A 21,142-nucleotide genomic window follows, 5' to 3' on the forward strand; every position below is an offset into this window, starting at 1 on the left:
TAAGATATAAGTAATTGAAATGGAGATGCCGGGCCAATGATGATTTAAACCTACATGACGGGGGAGTGGTCAGACACCATACTCCAGCTCAGGGTTGATGAACTGGAATCTCAGTTTCGACCAATCAACAAATCATGCGGGGGAGAGTTACCAGGGAATGCTCTGTTTCCGGAGGCAGTCACACACCTTAGATTAACTACCTGAAGCTCGGTCAGTGGCCAGGGACGTGAGACTGTGACTAAGAACAGGGCAGGTGGAAGGATCCAGGATGTCGTGCAGAAGGAACCTTGGCCTTTGATCTTATCGAACAGGTTTGAGATTCTTTCTTCCTGTGTGGATGAGAGTGCAGGGTATATGGAAGATGAGTAAACTGACTATAGCACGGTGGTACAGGGGGACATTCAAGAGGGGATAAAAAGTGAAATGTAGTTATAATCAGAGGTAGTATAGTTAGGAGAATGAACATTGTTGGTTGTGACTAGGATCGAGAGTCTCGAAAGTAGTGTTGCCTGCCTGGCGCCCAGGTTTAGGATATTCCGTCTTGGCTACCAAGGAATTTGAAGTGGGAGGTGTAGAAATCCAGCTATCGTGGTGGACACAGGTACCATTGATATGGAAGAAAGAGGAAAGAGGTTCTGCTGAGGGATTACGAGCACTGAGGTGCTGAGTGAGAAGGCAGAACCAAAAGGTAATAATCTCGGGATTCTTATCTGAGCAATTTGGCACGGTGTGAACAAAACTGAAGATGTAAATGCATTGTTCAAATGATGGCATGGCAGAAATGTGTTTGAATTCATGGGACATTGGCATTGGTATGGGGAAGGAGGGAGTTGTTCCGGTGGCATAGGCTTGATGAGAATCATATTGGGACAAATATCCTGGCAAAAGACATAGCTAGGTCTGGGGTAGGGCATCAAAGTGAAAAGTGTGGAGCGGGTGAGTCCAGTTGCATGGAAAATTATGGAAAAAGTTAGAAGCTAGTAAGTGCTCAGCAAAGTTTCCAGAGCAAGTAATAGGACAAAAAGTATGGAAATAGTCAGGAGTCTCATTTCAGGTGCAGCAGATAAGAAGGGTGGCCGTAAATGCCAGACTGAAGGTCTTTTATTTAATTGTAGGGAGTGTATAAAACAAAGTGAATGAGTTTGTGGTGCAGATGGAAATTGACAGATGTATTGTTCTGGGTATCACAGACATGTGGTTGTAAGGGGATAAGTGTTGGGAACTAAATATCCAATGATACATGTCCTATAGAAAGAACAGACAAATGGACAGAGATGCCAGGGTTGGCTTGTGAGTAAGAAATGGGGCAGCGCTGAAGGAACCACAGGTCTTGAGCTTGTTTATTAATGACTTGGAGGAAGAGGTGAATGTGCTGTGGCTAAATTTTTAGATGACTCAAAAATATTTGGAAAGACAAGGCATGGAACAGAAACAGAGATTTACCAGGATGTTACTTGGATTGGAATGTATTAGCTTTCAGGAGGGCTTGGTGGAAATGTTGTATAATAATAAATGTAATGAGATCAACCATGATCTCACCGAATGGTGGAGGAAATTCAATGGGCCAAATGACTTGTTGAGTGAGTCTTGTTGTTTGACAATGAATTCGTAAAGGTGTTTGTTTTTGTCTCTTGGATGAGATGTAAAAATGAAATGTGTACGCTTCCTTTTCATCTGGCAATAAATAATCGTTCTGAACGATTTCCATTGACTAGTGGCAATCTGACAAGCATCACGATGTAAAGAGATTCTTAGCTTCTTTTTAATTGTAAAGTTATTCTCTGGAATTAATTAAGCATATATTATTTGCATCTCAGGAATTATATTCATCACTGCATCTCAAAAAGTACTCTGTTGTATGATAACAGCATTTTAAAGAACACTCTTCAATGGTTGTGATTTTCAGTTGCCATAACACACATTAAATTACATTGTTGGCCAATCTGTCCATGATTATTTCATTGTCTTACATTTCAAACAGACGAGGAAATATTAGTGATGCAATGAAGAGTTTGATGATAAAATATAATTACTGTTACGGTTTCCTCTTGGACGAAATATTCTCATCAAATTGACTGGTCAAGGAAATGGGACACTGACTGTGAGTACTTTGAGTGTTTAAGTGATTCCTAAAATGAAAATTATGACCTTGATTTCTCTTGCATGCAGATATGAAGAGACTATTTTAAAAATCCTCTCGGTTCGTGGTTCAGGCATAAAGGTGTCACATGTATATTTATGTATATACATGTACATGTGTAATCTGAAAAGAAAATGACGATAAATCACTTGTTACAAGGTGAGAATGAGTTATCCAGATAGTAAGAACTGCCAAAGTTGGTGTCTGAGATAACACATTGTGGAGCTGGGGGAAAGCAGGCAGCATCAGAGGCTCAAGAAAGTTGATGTTTTGGGTCAGGACCCTTCCTCCAAAATGGAGGGTGGACGGGAGCTCAGAAACAAATAGTGTGGAGAGGGAGGAGGTGCTGGGGAAGGTAGGTGGGATGGTGATAAATGAGTACTATCCAGATTGGAACAGATTTACCCCAGAAGGTATTGAATACAAGTTCCAAATCACTCTCAAAATCCTAGTGACCGTTCATGTTTTTTTTGTCTGTGTGTTTCAGTAATTGCATGTCAGTTTGAATGGTTCATTGAGAGTGAGGAACCTATGGACTCACACACACCAACATGGAATTTAATTCAAAGAGTGACTCCTCTTCAAAGTACTTAATCGCTTTTAAAATCTTGACCATTTCTGCTGTCTAGTTAAACAAGTGTAGCTGAATACTGCTTCAATAGGAATTAGTGTTTAATAGGAACATATTTGTGAAACTTACAGTTCCTCAAGCTTTAGCATAAACTGGTGGAGACTTTCGGCGCTTGCAAAAAGGCTCACCTCTCTGTTAATACTGAAGGAAAATTGGAGTTTAAAAGTAAGTTCACCCGGTGTCAGGGAATGAAATGTTAATGTTGACTTGAATATAATTTTTAAAAAAGTAATATATTTGTGTAGCACTAAACTCAAATTAAAATTTGGATATGCCAGTTGACTCCTGTTTGACACTGGATGGAATGGCGGTGACATCAGATTCAGTGATGATTGAGAATCTAAAGAATATGAGGATAAGATTTAAAATCCAAATATCATTGAACTCTTCAAGAAATGTATTACTGGAAAAGGGGGAAAGCATGTATGTCTATTAGAATTGAATACACTCTGAAGGCGGTGGCACAGATGAAACAGACCTGTGTGCTAAAACTTATCACAAATTTCACATTGAATGGAACAGTTTAAACAGGCTGGAGGAAGCAGACATGCCAGCGCAAACTTTTGAATTTGTGCATTCTGTTCATAAACATCAGCAAAATTGTGGGAACCTGTTTATTCTTTCTCTTTTATTGCACAGAACCATACGATTACACTAATTTTGATGAGGAATTTAAAGATTATGAGCCCCGTCCGTTTGACCCGCAGTTTGGCACCATAGGTTGGTACGATCTTCGTTCGAGAAGGAAGAGGGATGTTCCAGACACAGAAAATCGTCAAACCATTTACTACAAAGTCTGTTTCTGCTTAGTATTAATTAATGCAGTTAACATTTTCAGATCGACATGATTGCAGAATGGAGTCAATAAAACAAATTCCATCTGATATTCAACATAAATTTTAAGTTTAGAATAACAAGCTCACAAGAGCTTGGTTTTAGATATCACTTGGGACCACAGACTAACAGACAAAGGAACAAAGCAAAACGACTCTGCGATTTGATGTAGAAACTCCTGACTCCGAAGCCTGCAGCCGCCCTCCAATTCTCAAGTCAGAAGTGTGCCAATGATGGTGCAGATCCAACAACACTGGAAACGATCTTGAGTCTAGACCAAAGCAGCCCCTTGATTGGCACCGTATCCATTCTCTCCACAACCAACTCCAAGACACAATAATGTGTCCATATACAAGATGCACTGCCACATTTTTTTCCAACTATTCTTACACCCGCCTTTCCAGACTTAGAAAACTCATCTTCAAGGTCAAGGACATCAGACATGGTAGCACTAATCCCAGTAAAAATCACCTCCAAGCTACCCTCAAACTTATTTGGAAATGAATGATTGTTCCTGAGTCAATATTAGTAATCTCTTTTGGAACAGCATTGTGGGTCTGTGTACAGCAACATGAAGCTGTTCAAGAAGTCAATTTGTGCTGGACAATCAGCAACAGCTATGTCTCATTAAAGAATAAATAAATCGGAAAGAAATCCATCTGAGAGTCACAAGCAAATGGGTAACTTTTTTTTGTTCACTCTGCAGCTCGTGGGCTATTACCAATTTTGACAATGACAAATGAAGCTTTTGTTTGGTTTGCTATTGATAGCAGCTGTCCACAAAATAAAAACAATTGGCATCAGAGATAATGGGAACTGCAGATGCTGGAGAATCCAAGATTACAAAGTGTGGAGCTGGATGAACACAGCAGGCCAAGCAGTATCTCAGGAGCACAAAAGCTGACGTTTCGGGCCTCGACCCTTCATCAGAAAAGAGGGAGGAGGAGAGGGCTCTGAAAGAAATAGGGAGAGGGGAAGGCAGATTGAAGATGGATAGAGGGGAAGATAGGTGCAGAGGAGACAGACAAGCAATAAGGAAGGAGAGGATCAAATATCAAGGTAGGCTAGCTAGTCATATCAGAAATCATAGTAACGGCTTCTTTCAATACATAAGAAACAAACGTGAGGCAAAAGTAGACACTGGGCCACTCCAAATTGATGCTGGAAGGCAAGTGGTGGGAGATAAGGAAGTAGCTGAAGAACTTAATAAGTACTTTGCGTCAGTCTTCACAGTGGAAGACATGAGTAATTTGCCAACAATTAGGGAGAGCCAGGGGGCAGAGCTGAGGATGGTAGGAATTACAAAAGAGCAAGTGCTAAAAGAGCTAAAAGGTCTAAAAATTGATAAATCTCCTGGCCCCAATGGGCTATATCCTAGAGTTCTGAACAAGGTGGCTGAGGAAATAGCAGAGGCTTTGGCTATGATCTTTCAAAAGTCAGTGTAGTTTTTTTTTGAGTGCGAGCAGCAGCGGAGGCAAGACGGACCCGGAAGACTGCAGCTAAGGTAAAGCAGTTTATTTTTAAAATTACTTACCGGTAGCGGGCAGCGGTGTTTTTCCTCTTTCAGAGAAGGAGCGGGAGCAGCAGAGGAAGTGACGAGGACCAGAGGGGCAGCCGGGAAGGAAAGCAGTGAGTATAAATACTCACCCTTCGACGCCAACGGCCATTATGAGTGCGAGCAGCAGCAGAGGCAAGATGGACCCGGAAGACTGCAGCTAAGGTAAAGCAGTTTATTTTTAAAATTACTTACCGGTAGCGGGCAGCGGTGTTTTTCCTCTTTCAGAGAAGGAGCGGGAGCAGCAGAGGAAGTGACGAGGACCAGAGGGGCAGCCGGGAAGGAAAGCAGTGACCATATATATCAGCAAGGCGTGTTAGGGAAATGGAGCTGGAGCTGGATGAACTACGGATCATTCGGGAGGCAGAGGGGGTAATTGAGAGGAGTTACCGGGAGTTGGTCACTCCTAAGGCTCAGGACGAGGATAGATGGGTTACAGTTAGGGGGAGGAAAGGGGACAGACAGACAGTGCAGAGATCCCCTGTGGGCATTCCCCTCAGCAATAAGTATACCATTTTGGATACTGCTGGGGGGGATGACCTACCAGAGGAAAGCCATAGTAGTCAGTTCTCTGGCACTGAGCCTGACACTGTGACAAAGAAGGGAAGGGGGCAGAATAGAAAAGTACTCGTGGTAGGGGACTCGATAGTTAGGGGAATCGACAGGAGATTTTGTGGGCAAGATCGGGATTCCCGGAAGGTATGTTGCCTCCCTGGTGCCAGGGTCCGGGACGTCTCCGATCGGGTGTATAAAGTTCTAAAAGGGGAGGGCGAACAGCCAGAAATCGTGTTACATATTGGCACAAATGATATAGCCAGAAATAGGTTTGAGGATATAAAAAGTGATTTCAGGGAGTTAGGATGGAAGCTGCAGAGCAGGACGAACAGAGTAGTGTTCTCTGGTTTACTACCGGTGCCACGAGATAGCGAGGTGAGGAACAGGGAGCGGGCGCAGCTGAACACGTGGCTTCGCAGCTGGTGTAGGAGGGAGGGCTTCAGATATGTTGATAATTGGGATGCCTTCTGGGGAAGGTGGGACCTGTACAAGAAGGACGGGTTGCATCTGAACTGGAAGGGGACCAATGTCCTGGGTGGAAGGTTTGCTCGAGTAGTTCGAGAGGGTTTAAACTAGTATGGCAGGGGGGTGGGAACCTGAGCTGTATACCAGAGGTGAGCATTGATGCAGGTGAGGCAGTAGCAAGAGGTAGACCAGCTAGTGGGAAGGATTTTCCTGGGAAGGAACCAAGGAATCGGTTTAAGTGTGTTTGCTTTAATGCAAGGAGTATCAGGAATAAAAGTGATGAACTTAGAACATGGATCAGTACCTGGTGCTATGATGTTGTGGCCATAACAGAGACATGGGTTTCTCATGGGCAGGAATGGTTGCTGGATCTTCCAGGGTTTAGAACATTTAAAAAGAATAGGGAGGGGGGAAAAAGAGGAGGGGGTGTAGCACTACTAATCAGAGAGGGTATCACAGCTACAGAAGCTTCCTTTGTCGAGGAAGATCTGCCTACTGAGTCAGTATGGGTGGAAATTAGGAACAGCAAGGGAGTAGTCACCTCGTTAGGGGTTTACTACAGGCCCCCCAATAGCAGCAGGGAGATTGAAGAAAGCATAGGTTGACAGATTTTGGAAAAGTGTGCACGCAGTAGGGTTGTTGTAATGGGTGACTTTAACTTTCCTAATATTGATTGGAACCTCCTTCGAGCAGAAGATTTGAATGGAGCTGTTTTTGTAAGGTGTGTTCAGGAGGGTTTCCTAACGCAGTACGTTGACAGGCCGACGAGGGGAGAGGCCATTCTAGACTTGGTGCTCGGAAACGAGCCGGGGCAGGTATCAGATCTTGTGGTGGGAGAGCATTTTGGTGATAGTGACCATAACTGCCTCACGTTCTAGATAGCTATGGAGAAGGAGAGGATTAGGCAAAATGGGAGGATATTTAATTGGGGAAGAGGAAACTATGATGCGATTAGACATGAGTTAGGAAGCATGGACTGGGAGCAGTTGTTCCATGGTAAGGGAACTATAGACATGTGGAGACGGTTTAAGGAACAGTTGTTGGGAGTGATGAGTAAATATGTCCCTCTGAGACAGGCAAGACGGGGTAAGATAAAGGAACCTTGGATGACGAGAGCGGTGGAGCTTCTAGTGAAAAGGAAGAAGGTAGCTTACATAAGGTGGAGGAAGCTAGGGTCAAGTTCAGCTAGAGAGGATTACATGCAGGCAAGGAAGGAGCTCAAAAATGGTCTGAGGAGAGCCAGGAGGGGGCACGAGAAAGGCTTGGCAGAAGGAATCCGGGAAAACACAAAGGCATTTTACACTTACGTGAGGAATAAGAGAATGGTCAAAGAAAGAGTAGGGCCGATCAGGGATAGCATAGGGAACTTGTGTGTGGAGCCTGAGGAGGTAGGGGAAGCCCTAAATGAGTTTTTTGCTTCTGTCTTTACGAAAGAAACGAACTTTGTAGTGAATGAAACCTTTGAAGAGCAGGTGTGCATGCTGGAATGGATAGAGATAGACGAAGCTGATGTGCTGAAAATTTTGTCAAACATTAAGATTGACAAGTCGCCAGGCCCGGATCAGATTTGTCCTCGGCTGCTTTGGGAAGCGAGAAATGCAATTGCTTCGCCACTTGCGAAGATCTTTGCATCCTCGCTCTCCACTGGAGTCGTACCTGAGGACTGGAGAGAGGCAAATGTAATTCCTCTCTTCAAGAAAGGAAATAGGGAAATCCCCGGCAATTATAGACCGGTAAGTCTCACGTCTGTCATCTGCAAGGTGTTAGAAAGGATTCTGAGGGATAAGATTTATGACCATCTGGAAGAGCATGGCTTGATCAAATACAGTCAACACGGCTTTGTGAGGGGTAGGTCATGCCTTACAAACCTTATCGAGTTTTTTGAGGATGTGACTAGAAAAGTTGATGAGGGTCGAGCTGTGGATGTGGTGTATATGGACTTCAGTAAGGCATTTGATAAGGTTCCCCATGATAGGCTCATTCAGAAGGTCAGGAGGAATGGGATACAGGGGAACTTAGCTGCTTGGATACAGAATTGGCTGGCCAACAGAAGACAGCGAGTGGTAGTAGAAGGAAAATATTCTGCCTGGAAGTCAGTGGTGAGTGGAGTTCCACAGGGCTCTGTCCTTGGGCCTCCACTGTTTGTAATTTTTATTAATGACTTGGACGAGGGAATTGAAGGATGGGTCAGCAAGTTTGCAGACGACACAAAGGTCGGAGGTGTCGTTGACAGTGTAGAGGGCTGTTGTAGGCTGCAGCGGGACATTGACAGGATGCAGAGATGGGCTGAGAGGTGGCAGATGGAGTTCAACCTGGATAAATGCGAGGTGATGCATTTTGGAAGGTTGAATTCGAAAGCTGAGTACAGGATTAAGGACAGGATTCTTGGCAGCGTGGAGGAACAGAGGGATCTTGGTGTGCAGATACATAGATCCCTTAAAATGGCCACCCAAGTGGACAGGGTTGTTAAGAAAGCATATGGTGTTTTGGCTTTCATTAACAGGGGGATTGAGTTTAAGAGTCGTGAGATCTTGTTGCAGCTCTATAAAACTTTGGTTAGACCGCACTTGGAATAGTGCGTCCAGTTCTGGGCGCCCTATTATAGGAAAGATGTGGATGCTTTGGAGAGGGTTCAGAGGAGGTTTACCAGGATGCTGCCTGGACTGGAGGGCTTATCTTATGAAGAGAGGTTGACTGAGCTCGGTCTCTTTTCATTGGAGAAAAGGAGGAGGAGAGGAGATCTAATTGAGGTATACAAGATAATGAGAGGCATAGATAGAGTTGATAGCCAGAGGCTATTTCCCAGGGCAGAAATGGCTAGCACGAGGGGTCATAGTTTTAAGCTGGTTGGTGGAAAGTATAGAGGGGATGTCAGAGGCAGGTTCTTTCCGCAGAGAGTTGTGAGAGCATGGAATGCGTTGCCAGCAGCAGTTGTGGAAGCAAGGTCATTGGGGTCATTTAAGAGACTGCTGGACATGTATATGGTCACAGAAATTTGAGGGTGCATACATGAGGATCAATGGTCGGCACAACATTGTGGGCTGAAGGGCCTGTTCTGTGCTGTACTGTTCTATGTTCTATGTTCTATGTTCGGAAAATTGCTGTTGTAACTCCCTTGTTTAAGAAAGGATCAAGGCAAAAGATGGAAAATTACAGGCCGATTAGCTTGACCTCGGTAGTTGATTAAAATTCTTGAATCATTGTCAAGGATGAGATTTCGAAATTCCTGGAAGTGCAGGGTCAAATTAGAACAAGTCAGCATGGATTTAGTCAGGGGAGGTCGTGCCTGAAAAACCTGTTAGGATTCTTTGAAGAGGTAACAGGTATGTTAGACCAGGGAAACCCAGCAGATGTTATCTATCAAGACTTCCAACAGGCCTTTGATAAGGTGTCTCACAGGAGGCTGCTGAGCAACGTGAGGGCCCATGGTGTTCGAGGTGAGATACTGGCCTGGATTGAGGATTGGCTGTCTGACAGAAGGCAGAGAGTTGGGATTAAGGGCTCTTTTTCAGAATGGCAACCAGTGACGATTGGTGTCCCGCAGGGTTCAGTGGTGGGGCCGCTGCTGTTCACCTTATATGTTAATGATCTGGATGAAGGGACTGGGGGCATTCTGGCGAAGTTTTCCGATGATACGAAGATAGGTAGACAGGCAGGTAGTACTGAGGAGGTGGAGAGGCGGCAGTAAGATTTAGACAGTTTAGGAGAGTGCTCCAGGAAATGGCTGATGAAATTCAATGTGAGTAAATGTGAGGTTTTTCACTTTGGTAAAAAGAATACAGGCATGGAATATTTTCTAAATGGTGAGAAAATTCGTAAAACAGAAGTACAAAGGGATCTGGAATTCTTGGTCCAGGATTCTCTAAAAGTTAACTTGCAGGTAGAGTCCATGATTAAGAAAGCGAATGTAATGTTGTTGTTTATCTCAAGAGGGTTGGAATTTCGAAGCAGTGATGTGCTTCTGAGGCTTTATAAAGGTCTAGTTAGGCCCCTTTGAGAATACCGTGTCCAATGTTGGGCCCCACACCTCAGAAAGGACATACTGGCCCTGGAGCGTGTCCAGCGGAGATTCACACGGATGATCCCTGGAATGGTAGGTTTGACATACGATGAACGGCTAAGGATCCTGGGATTGTACTCATTAGAGCTGAGAAGGTTGAGGGGAGATCTAATAGAAACTTACGAGATAATGTGTGGCTTAGAAGGGGTGGACGCTAGGAAGTTGTTTCTGTTAGGCCAGGAGACTAGGACCCGTGGGCACAGCCTTAAAATTAGAGGGGGTAAATTTAAAACGGAAATGAGACGACTTTTCTGAAGACAGAGAGTGGCGGGCTTGTGAAATTCATTGCCACGGAGTGCAGTGGGGGCCGGGACGTTGGATGCCTTCAAGGCAGAGATCAACAAATTCTTGATCTCACAGGAATCAAGGGCGACGGGGAGCGTGCAGTGAAGTGGAGTTGAAATGCCCATGAGCCATGATTTAAATGGCGGAGTGGACTTGATGGGTCGAATGGCCCTACTTACACTCATATCTTATGGTCTTAAGTTAAAGGGTCGGACATGAAGCCAATCGAGGTGAGTGTAGGTGGGGAGAGGTCAGTCTGGGGAGGACAGACAGGTCAAGGGGGCGGGAAGCGGTTAGTAGGTCAGGAATGGGGGTTTGGCTTGAGCTGGGAGGAGGGGATCGGGGAGAGGAAGAGCAGATTAGGAACGTGGGGACGAGCTGGGCTGGTTTTGGGATGCAGTGGTGGGAGGGGAGATTTTGAAGCTTGTGAAGTCCACATTGATACCATTGGGCTGCAGAGTTCCCAAGCCTCAGTTAAGGAAGGACAATAAACACTGGTCAGTCATACATCAAACAAAAAAAGTTTATTTTTAAAAGAAAATAGGATGCATCTGTCAATCAAGTGGCCAAGTATTATCGAGTTTTGAGAAGATTTTTAGCTCAGGGTTGAGGTTTTGGATGTAAGATTGCTCACTGAGCTGGAAGGTTAGTTTTCAGATGATTCGTCACCATTCCAGGCAAAATCATCAGTGAGCCTCCAGTGAAGCGCTGGTGTTCGGTCCCGCTTTCTATTCAAGTGTTTAGGTTTCCTTGTGTTGGTCATGTTATTTCCTGTTCTTTTTCTCCGAGGATGGTGGATGGATTTGGAGCCAATGTGTTCTCCCTAGTATAGTTTGTGTATGGAATGAACTGCCAGAGGAGTGCCAGAGGCTATTCTAATCACAGTATTTAAAAGTCACCTGCATGGACACATGAATAGGAAGGGTCTGGAGGGATATGGGCAACATGCTGGCAAATGGAACTAGTCATTTACGATATCTGGTTGGCATGGAGGAGTTGGACTGAAGGGTCTGTTTCCCTGCTGCACAACTCTACGACTCTGTCTTTGTCTCTTTGTGTCTCTCTCTCTCTCGCCCTCGCTCCCCCCTCCCATTTTCTCAAAAACCCACCCCTCGCCACACCCACAATCTCTGTCTCTCCATCTCTGTGTGTGCCTCACTCTGTGTCTACGTCTCTCTCTCTCTCTGTTGTCTTGTCTCTGCCACCTCGCTGTGCACTTCTGTCTCTCTTTCTTTCTCTTTCACTCTGTCTCTTGTGTGTGTGTGTGCGTGTGTGTGTGTGCGCGTGCGCGCGCGCGCTCCTCTCTGTCTCTCGTCTTGTCTCTGCCTCCCTCTGTGTGTGCTCTGCCGTTCTCTCTCCGTCTCTCCCTGTGAACTTCTCCCTCTCCCCTGCCCCCGCCCCCGGCGCTCTGTCTTTCTCTGTGTCTCTCTTCCTCTCGCCGTGTGTTTATCTATCCGTGCATCTCCACCCGCTCAGCAGGGAGCATTGAGTTTTTTTTTAAAAGTTTAAAAATCTGTTTAAACCCAACCCATCCGCAATCAGACTGCATTTCTAATTCTCTCTCTCACACACACAGTCTGTCTCTTTCTCCCTCTCAGTCAATCCCCTTCCTCTCCTGTTCCTACTCACGCCTTTCCCCCCCCCTCTGCCTCGGTGACGAGTCCGCTGTCTGGAACCCTTTTCCCGGGAGGGGACTGAGGACCCAGCTGTTCTGCATCGGGATCAGCGTACCACGATCCCGGACCCCTACAGCCTCCGGCATGACCACTGGGCGAGGAGCAGGCATCCAGGCTGCTGGAAAGCTCGCTGCTCAGTGGCTCGGCCCTGCGCCGCCTTGGCCGGGAGCGGGGATCCGAGCTGGGAGAAGGCCTCTTCGCCCGGCTCCTGGGCACAGCTACCTGCCTGAACACTAAAATGTGTGGCTGGATGAACACAGCAGGCCAAGATCTTGGATTCTCCAGCATCTGCAGTTCCCACTATCTCTGGTACCTGCCTGAACAGCTGCCTGGCACCGAACCCACCCTCTCTCCTCCCCTCCTCTCTCCCTGCCCCCTCCTCCCTTCCCTACCCGCCCCTCCTCCTTCCCCCCCAACCCCCTCCTCCTACCCCCCTGCCCCGTCCTCCTGCTCCCTCCCTCCATTCATCCATTCCTTCCTCCTGTCAGTCCTCGCTCCCTCCCTCCAGCCATCCATTCCTCCCTCGCTCGGTCCCTCCAGCCATCCATTTGTCCCTCGCTCCAGCCGTCGCACCCTCCCTCCCTCACTCCAGTCAGTCAAAACAACAAAGAAAATTACAGCACAGGAACAGGCTCTTCAGCCCTCCAAGCCTGCGCCGACCAAGATCCTCTGTCTGACCAGTCACCTATTTTCTCACGGTCTGTGTCCATTTGCTCCCTGCCCGTCCATGTACCTGTCCAAATATATCTTAAAAGATGCTAGTGTGTCTGCGTCGCCCACCTCTGCTGGCAGGTGCCCACCAACCTCTGTGTAAAGAACTTGCCATGCATATCTCCCCTAAATTTTCCTCCTCTCGTCCACGTCCTTTTGGTAATGGACACAGTACTCTAAATGTGGCCGAACCACAGTCCTATACAACTGCAACATGACCTGCCAACTCTTGTACTCAATACCCTGTCCAATGAAGGAAAGCATGCCATATGCCGCCTTGACCACCCTATTGACCTGCATTGTCACTTTCAGGGAACAATGGACCTGAACACCCAGATCTCTCTGTTCATCAATTTCCCCCAAAACTTTTCCATTTACTGTTTCGTTTGCCCTTGAATTTGATCTTCCAAAATGCATCACCTCGCATTTGCCTGGATTGAACTCCATCTGCCATTTATCTGCCCAACTCTCCAGTCTATCTCTGTTCTGTTGTAATCTCTGATAGTCCCCTTCACTGTCTGCTTCTCCATTCCTCCCTTGTAGTGCAATTAGGCAAGACTTAGGAGGCATAGAATGGGTTAGCAAAATGCAGGGGATGGGGACAATTGAATTGTGGAGCTGGTTTAAGGAACAGATATTGCGTGTCCTTGAGAGGTACGTCCCTGTCAGGCAGGGAGGAAGCGATCAGCTAAGGGAACCGTGGTTTACTAAAAAAATTGTATCTCTTGTTCAGCAGAAGAGGGAGGCTGATGTGACGATGAGACCAGTTGGTTCAGATGAGGTGATGGAGAGCTACAGATTAGCTAGGGAGGATTTAAAGAGAGAGTTAAGAAGAGCAAGGAGGGTACATGAGCAGACATTGGCAGGTAAATAAAGGAGAGCCCTAAAGCTCTCTATAGGTATGTGAGGAATAAGAGGATGACTGGGCTAGGCAAAGGGCCAGTCAAAGACAGAAGTGGGAAGTTGTGTGTGGACGCTGTGGAGATTGGAGAGGTGCTAAATGAATATTTCTCATCTGTTTTCACTGAGCGACAGGAGAATATTGCAGAGGAGGTGACTGAGTTAGAGGCTACTAGAATTGCAAAGGTTACGGTTAGTAAGGAGGAAGTGTTATCAATTCGACAACGTGTGAAGGTAGATAAAACCCCTGGGCCTGATGGGATTTTTCCGAGGATTGTCTGGGAAGCTAGGGAGGAGGTGGTGGAGCCTTTGGCCTTGATCTTGGAGTCCTCATTGTCTACAGGTTTAGTACCAGAGGACTGGAGAAGTGCAAATGTTGTGCCCTTGTTCAAGAGGGGCAGTAAGAATGACCCAGGCAATTAAAGACCTGTGAGCCTTGCGTCTGTTGTAGGAAAAATTTTGGAAAGGATTATAAGAGATAGGATTTATAATCATCTAGAAAGCAACAATGTGATTGGAGATAGTCAACATGGATTTGTCAAGGGCAGGTCGTGTCTCACAAACTTCATTGGTCACCTTCTCAAAAAACTCAATCATGTGGATGAGAGTCGGGCAGTTGGCGTGGTGTACATGGACTTCAGTAAAGCCTTTGATAAGTTTCCCCATGGTAGGCTATTGGAGAAAATACAGAGGCACGGGATTGAGGGAGATTTAGCCATTTGGATTAGAAACTAGCTTTCACTAAGAAGGCAATGAGTGGTGGTTGATGGAAAATATTCAGCCTGGAGTCTGATTACTCGTGGTGTGTCTCAAGGATCTGTTTTGAGACTACTGCTGTTGTCATTTTTATAAATGACTTGGATGCAGGCATTGGTGGATGGGTTAGTAAGTTTGCAGATGACACTAAAGACAATGGAGTGGTGGACATTGTGGAGGAATGTTGCAGGTTGCAGGGAGACTTGGATAAACTGCAAAATTGGGCCGAAAGGTGGCAAATGGAGATTAATACGGATAAATGTGAGGTGATTCACTTTGGGAGGAATAATAGGAAGGCAGGACACCGGGTCAACAGAAAGATTCTTGGTAGTGGAGATGAACAGAGGGATCTTGGTGTCCATGTACATAGGTTCCTGAAAACTGCCCCCCAGGTTGATAGTGCTGTTCAGAAGTCTGATGGTGTTTTAGGTTGCATTGGTAGAGGGATTGAGTTGCGGAGACGTGATGTCATTCTGCAACTCTACAAAACGCTAGTGCGGCCTCGCTTTGAATATTGCATGGTCGCTCCATTACAGGAAGGATGTGGAATCGTTGCAACAGGTGCAGAGGAGATTTACCAGGATGTTGCCTGGTCTGGAGCGAAGGTCTTATGAAGAAAGGCTGAGGAACTTGGGTGTGTTCTCATTGGAGAGAAGGAGGCTGAGAGGGGATTTAGTAGAGACATACAAGATGGTCAGTGGATTAGATAGGGTGCACAGTGAGAGTCTTTTTCCGAGGATGATGACTTCAGCTGGTACAAGGGGGCACAGCTACACATTGAGGGGTGATGGATTTAAGACAGATGTCAGAGGCAAGTTCTTTCCTCAGAGAGTGGTACGGGGGTGGAATGCTCTGCCTGCCAATGTAGTTAACTCAGCCACATGAAGGGCATTTAAACAGCCCTTGGATAAGCATATGGATGCTGATGGGATAGTGTAGGGGAATGGGCTTAGATTAGTTCACAGGTCAGCGCAACATGGATGGCCAAAGGGCCTGTTCTGCGCTGTGTTGTTCCATGTACTATTACAGTTCACAGATCACATTTAACACTAAAATGAGTGGTAGAGTAAAGAGGATAATGAAAATCTGCAGATGGACACAAAGTTTAAATGAATGGACAAGGGTCTTGCAGATGGAGTGCAATGATGGTAAATGTGAGGCTGTCCATTTTGGTAGCAATTAGGGCAAAATGGAGTATTACTTAAATGGTGAAAAATTGTAGCATGCTGCTATGCAGAGGGAGCTGGGCAACCTTGTGTATGAATCACAGAACGTTTGCAGATGCAGCTGGTAATTGAGGCAACAAATGGAATAGTGTCCCTTATAGTTCGAGTGATGCAGTTTAAAAATCGGGAGGGGATGCTCCAGTTGTATAGGGTGCTGGTAAAGCTTGATGTAGAGTAGTTTGTACAGTTTTAGTCTCCTCACTTTAAAAAGGATGTGCTGGCACTGGAGGGGGTGCAAAGGAGCTTCACAAGAATGATTCCAGAATTGAAAATGTTGCTGTATGGGGAGAGATTGAGGAGACTAGGATTGCACTCACTGAAACTTCGAAGAATGAGGGGTGTTCTAATAGCAACTTTTAAAATGATGAAAGAAATAGATAGGAAAGAAACACGGAAGTTGTTTCCACTGATGGGTGAAATTACAACTGGGGGGCACAGCCTCAAAATAAGGGTGAACAGATTTAAGACTGAGTTGAGGATGAGCTGCTTCATCCAAAGGGTTGTGAATCTGTGGAATTCTCTGCTCAGTGAAACAGTTGAGGTTCCCTGATTGAATGTTTTAAAGGCCAAGACAGGTAGATCTTTGAACAGGAAAGGAATTGAGGGTTATGGTGAATGGCGGCTAAGTGGAGCTGAGTCCGCACAAAGATCAGCCATGACCTTATTGAATGGCAGAGTGAGCTGAAAGAGACAGATGACCTACTCCTGCTTTATTTCTTATGTCCGTATGTCCTTAGATTGCCATCCTTGTCATTCCTCCTTCCCTGGAATAGGCCAGTTCTGAATGCTGATCAGTAGGTCTTTAAATAACTCCCGCGTATCAAATGTCGACTTGTTCAATAAAAGCTCCTCCCAATGAATACTGCTCAGCTCCTACCTAATACTCCTTCCCCCAATTTAGTAGCTTCCCACAAGTTCCTGATTGTTCATAGCTATTTTAAAATGTAAGGAGAGGCGATCACCCCGTTTGAAGAAGCTCCTGGTTCAGTGTTTTTCCCCATGTGGGAGTCAGCTACAGGTTTTCTTGTTCCAAGATTGGGGAGGAAATAGCCCAGTGGTGGTATTGCTGGACTGTTAATTCAGAGACTGAGATAACATTCTGGGGACCTGTGTTCAAATCACAGCACAGCAGATGGTGGAATTTGAATTGAACATAAAAGAAAATCATGAATGAAGAATTTAATGATGACCATGAAATCATTGCCAAATGTCAGAAAAACCCAACTGCTTCACTGATGCCCTTTAGGAAAGCAAACTGCCATCCTTACGTGGTCTGGCCTACTTGTGACTGCAGACCCACAGCCATATGATTGACTCTGAACTGTCCCCTGGGCAACGAGGGATGGACAATAAACACTGCGTAGCTAGTGATGTCCTCCTCCCATTAACAAATAAATAAAATTGGATTCTACATCTTCTGATTGAAGATTGTTTCTTATTCTCACAGTAATTTCATCGCTTACAGTCAGTTTCCCTCCTGCCTGTCTTTTTTGAATGTCACGTAGCCCTGCACATTTACCTCCAGTGTTGATCTCCTTAGAACCATGTCTTTGTAATAGCTCTCAAATCATGCCCGTCAACCTGTATGTGTGCTCTTAATTTGTTGATTTTGTTCTGAATACAATGAGCACGCAAGCAAAGAGCCATTAATTTTGCTTTATAACTTTATTTGACCTCTTGACATTATTTACAGCTGTTTTCTGTTTCTACATGCTGTCTTTTCCAGTCCCATGCTGAGTATTGTTATCCCAATAGTTCTTTAATGTCAGTGTGTGTGTATTCCTGGGCGAATACGCTCATGTGGTCTACGGAGTTGTGGAGGTCGCAGTTCTAGGACAGCCATTTCATAGGCCTACGCTGCAGGTTAGAAGAAAAGACAATCTTTTGCTCTGAGCTCTGCAAACCAGGGCGATGTCAAAAAGGAAACAAGGTCAAAAGAATTTCAACAAGAATCTCAAAATTAACTGCTGAATTCATATCAGCATTACAGGGATCGCCCAACTTAGTGGCCACAACATCCCACTTTCTATTCTTCACAAACAATCCAAATTCTGAACTATCCGTATCCCTCTTAACTTTTATGTTTTTTGAGCTAATTTCTTGTGTCTAACTTGTGCATATTTGTGGTGCCTTATGACTTCTTGCGTTTAGCAATTGATAAACTCACTCTCTCTTGAATTGAGTAAAACCTAGGTTTATAGGATCCCCAGTGTGGAAACAGGCCATTCAGTTCCACAAGTCCACAGCAACCCTACAAAGAGCATCCCACCCAGACCCATCCCCATTCCCTACTCTATCCCTGTCAGCCTGCATTTCCAATGGCGAATATACCTAACCTACACGTATGTGGGCAATGTGGGTAATTCAGCATTCCCAATCCGCCTAACCTACATGTTTCTGGACTGGTCAAAACAATGATTCGATATGAATTAGTTAGAATGCAGCTGTTGACTGTCATCTTCCATCCCTGTGTTGGAGCGAGATTTAACATTCAAGATCAAAAATGAAACACTTGAACAAGATAGTTCAAATTGCGGTTGTTGACTTGCTCGCCGAGTTGGCTTGTTTTCATTCAGACGTTTCGTCACCATGATCAATGACATCATCACTAGAGCCTCCAACAAAACAATGTTACTCTACTCTGTCTGGAATTTATACTGTCCGGTCTGTTACCATGAGTACTGTCACTTCCGGTTTTGATCTATATGGGTTTGTATGTGGGGGCCCAATTGTATCTGCTTGTTGGTTGCATTATGGGTGGAGAATCACGCCTCTCATACAAAACTGGGACAAGGTAACCATAGTAGCCCAAGCCAAGCATAGACATGCAGAGGAATCCTAGAGGCATGGTTCTCAACCCATTCTCCAGCCTCACATTCTTGGTCTCTTCTGTTTGAATATGATCACTCAACCATATCCTTTATGACAAACAACAGAGTCTTACATCACAAAATCTTCAGACAGGACTGTCCAGACAGATCCACTTGAACTCATGATATCATCTTTTGCTGGAGGGTTTCCGAAATGTCTACATTCTTCCTCACCTGAGCATCCTTGCGTTCGTGGTTGACAGAGATCTCAGCCATGTCCAACCCATGTCCTACACTTTGGCCTCACCCCTGATGAGGTTCCCTGGTCCTCAATGACCAACCCATCAATATCCACATCGAGAAGAACATCAGCCACGATTTCTAACAAGATCCCACCACCAGGCATATATTCCCCTCCCCTCTCTTGTCAGCCTTCCGCAGGGACCATTCCATCGGGACACCTCGATCCACTCCTTATCCATTCCCAACAGCTCCCCATAACCCAACAGCACTTTCCATGCCACCACAGAAGGCATAACATCTGCCCATTTACTTCCTCCCGCTTCACTATCCAAGGCTTCCAGGGGAAGCAGCGATTTACCCACACTTCACTCAATCTAGTCTACTGTATTCACTGCTCTCAATATGGTCTCCCTCTGCATTGGGGAGACGAAACACAGACTGACCAACCGCTTGGCAGAACACCTTTTTTCTGGCCGTAAGAATGGCCCCAGGTTTCCAATTGCCTGTCACTTGAGCGCCCCATCATGATCCCTGTCCAAAATCTCTGTCTCAGGCTTGCTGCAGTGCTCCAGTGAGTGCAAGCTAACACCTCCGCTCGGTTCGCAGTAAACAGCAGCACCTCACAGTCGCGAACGGTTTTAGCTCCCCCTCCCATTCCTTAGACGACATGCCCATCATGGGCCTCCTGCAGTGCCACAATGATGCCACCCGAAGGGTGCAGGAACAGCAACTCATATTCCACTTGGGAACGCTGCAGCCCAATGGTATCGATGTGAACTTCACAAGCTTCAAAATCTCCCCTCCCGCCACTGCATCCCAAAACGAGCCCAGCTTGTCCCGCCTCCCTAACCTGTTCTTCCTCTCACCTATCCTCTCCTCCCACCTCACGCTGCACCTCCATTTCACACCAACTGACCTCATCCCGTCTCCTTGACCTGTCTGTCCTCCCTGGACTGACCTATCCTCTCCCGACCTTCCCACCTATACTCTCCTCTCCACCTATCTTCTTTTCTCTCCATCTTCGGTCCGCCTCCCCCTCTCTCGCTATTTATTTCAGAACTCTCTCCCCCTCCCCCTTTTCTGATGAAAGGTCTCGGCCCAACATGTCAGCTTTTGTGCTCCTGAGATGCTGATTGGCCTGCTGTGTTCATCCAGCTTCACACTTTGTTATCTTGGATTCTCCAGCATCTGCAGTTCCCTTTGTCTCTGAATAAAGGAGAAGGTAGGTGAAGAGGAGACAGACAGGTTAAAGAGGCGGCGGATAGAGCCAGTAAAGATGAGTGTATGTGGGCAGTTAGGGAGGGGATCGGTCAGTCCAGGGAGGACGACCAGGCCAAGGGGGTGGAGCTGAGGCTGGTAGGTAGGAGATGGGGGTAGGGCTTGAGGTGGGAGAGTGGATAGGTGGGAGGAATGACAGGTTAGGGAGGTGGGGATGAGCTGCGCTGGTTTTGGGATGTAGGTGGGGAGGGGAAATTTTGAAGCTTGTGAAGTCCACACTGGTACAATTAGGCTGCAGGGTTCCCAAGCAAAATAAGTGGTACTGTTCCTGCAACCTTTGAGTGGCATTGTTGTGGCACTGCAGGAGGCCCAGGATGGGCAGATGGAATTATGGTGTTGAAGGTGGAGATGTGCTCAATAAGTAGGAGCTTGACGTAGATGCCCTTGTTATCTGGACGTTCCAGAGATGTGTGTAAAGCCAAGGAGAGGGCATCTGCCATGGATCTGCTGCATCAGTAGGTGAATTGCAGTGGATCAAGGTAATGTGGGAGGCTGGAGTTGATGTGGCCCATGACCAACCTCTCAAAGCACTTCATATTTATAAATATGGATGTCAGAGCCACTGGGCAGTAGTCATTGAGGCTTTTGAAAAAAATTGCTGACATTCAGTGCGGGGATCTTAAAGCATTAGCACGAACATCAGAAAATTGGAGAAGCCTCGAGCATATGAGCACAGGTAGCTGAGGGTAGGGAGGGCGTGAATTACAGAAATCAAAGAGGGCAAGATACAGAGAGAGAGAGAGAGAGACAGAGATCATAGTGAACAAATGATTGGCCTGGTAGGCAGTGGAAAATACATGATTTTCCATGGAACATGCAGATATCTTCGAAAAACAGGACATTGAGTTTTGGAAATTAGTGTTATAGTTGATTTGGAGTGAACCAAGTTACTGTTCAGTTTGGTTGTGGCTTTTGATGAAGGGATGGTCCAACTGAGATTGAAATTGGAGGAAGATTTCAGGATTTTTTCATGTTCTTGTCTTTCTGTTATGCCCCGAGGTAAAAAGCATTGGAGAT

The 21,142-nt window shown here is 45.8% G+C and overlaps 1 long non-coding RNA gene across 2 annotated transcripts in view; it reads left to right on the forward strand.

Moving 5' to 3' along the window:
- Positions 1-4,094: 4,094 nt before the first annotated feature.
- The window catches only part of LOC132209281 (uncharacterized), a 48,639-nt gene continuing 31,591 nt past the window's right edge, over positions 4,095-21,142 (forward strand). The window contains exons 1-2 of one of the 2 annotated variants that reach the window (XR_009445377.1): positions 4,095-4,285; positions 5,173-5,325. This is a non-coding gene — a long non-coding RNA (uncharacterized LOC132209281). Of the gene's footprint in view, positions 4,286-4,862; positions 5,326-21,142 lie in introns of those variants that run through there. The other variant, XR_009445376.1, reaches the window with a different exon arrangement.

This window comes from Stegostoma tigrinum, unplaced genomic scaffold, assembly GCF_030684315.1.
Source record: "Stegostoma tigrinum isolate sSteTig4 unplaced genomic scaffold, sSteTig4.hap1 scaffold_80, whole genome shotgun sequence".
NCBI classification, from domain to species: Eukaryota; Metazoa; Chordata; class Chondrichthyes; order Orectolobiformes; family Stegostomatidae; genus Stegostoma; species Stegostoma tigrinum.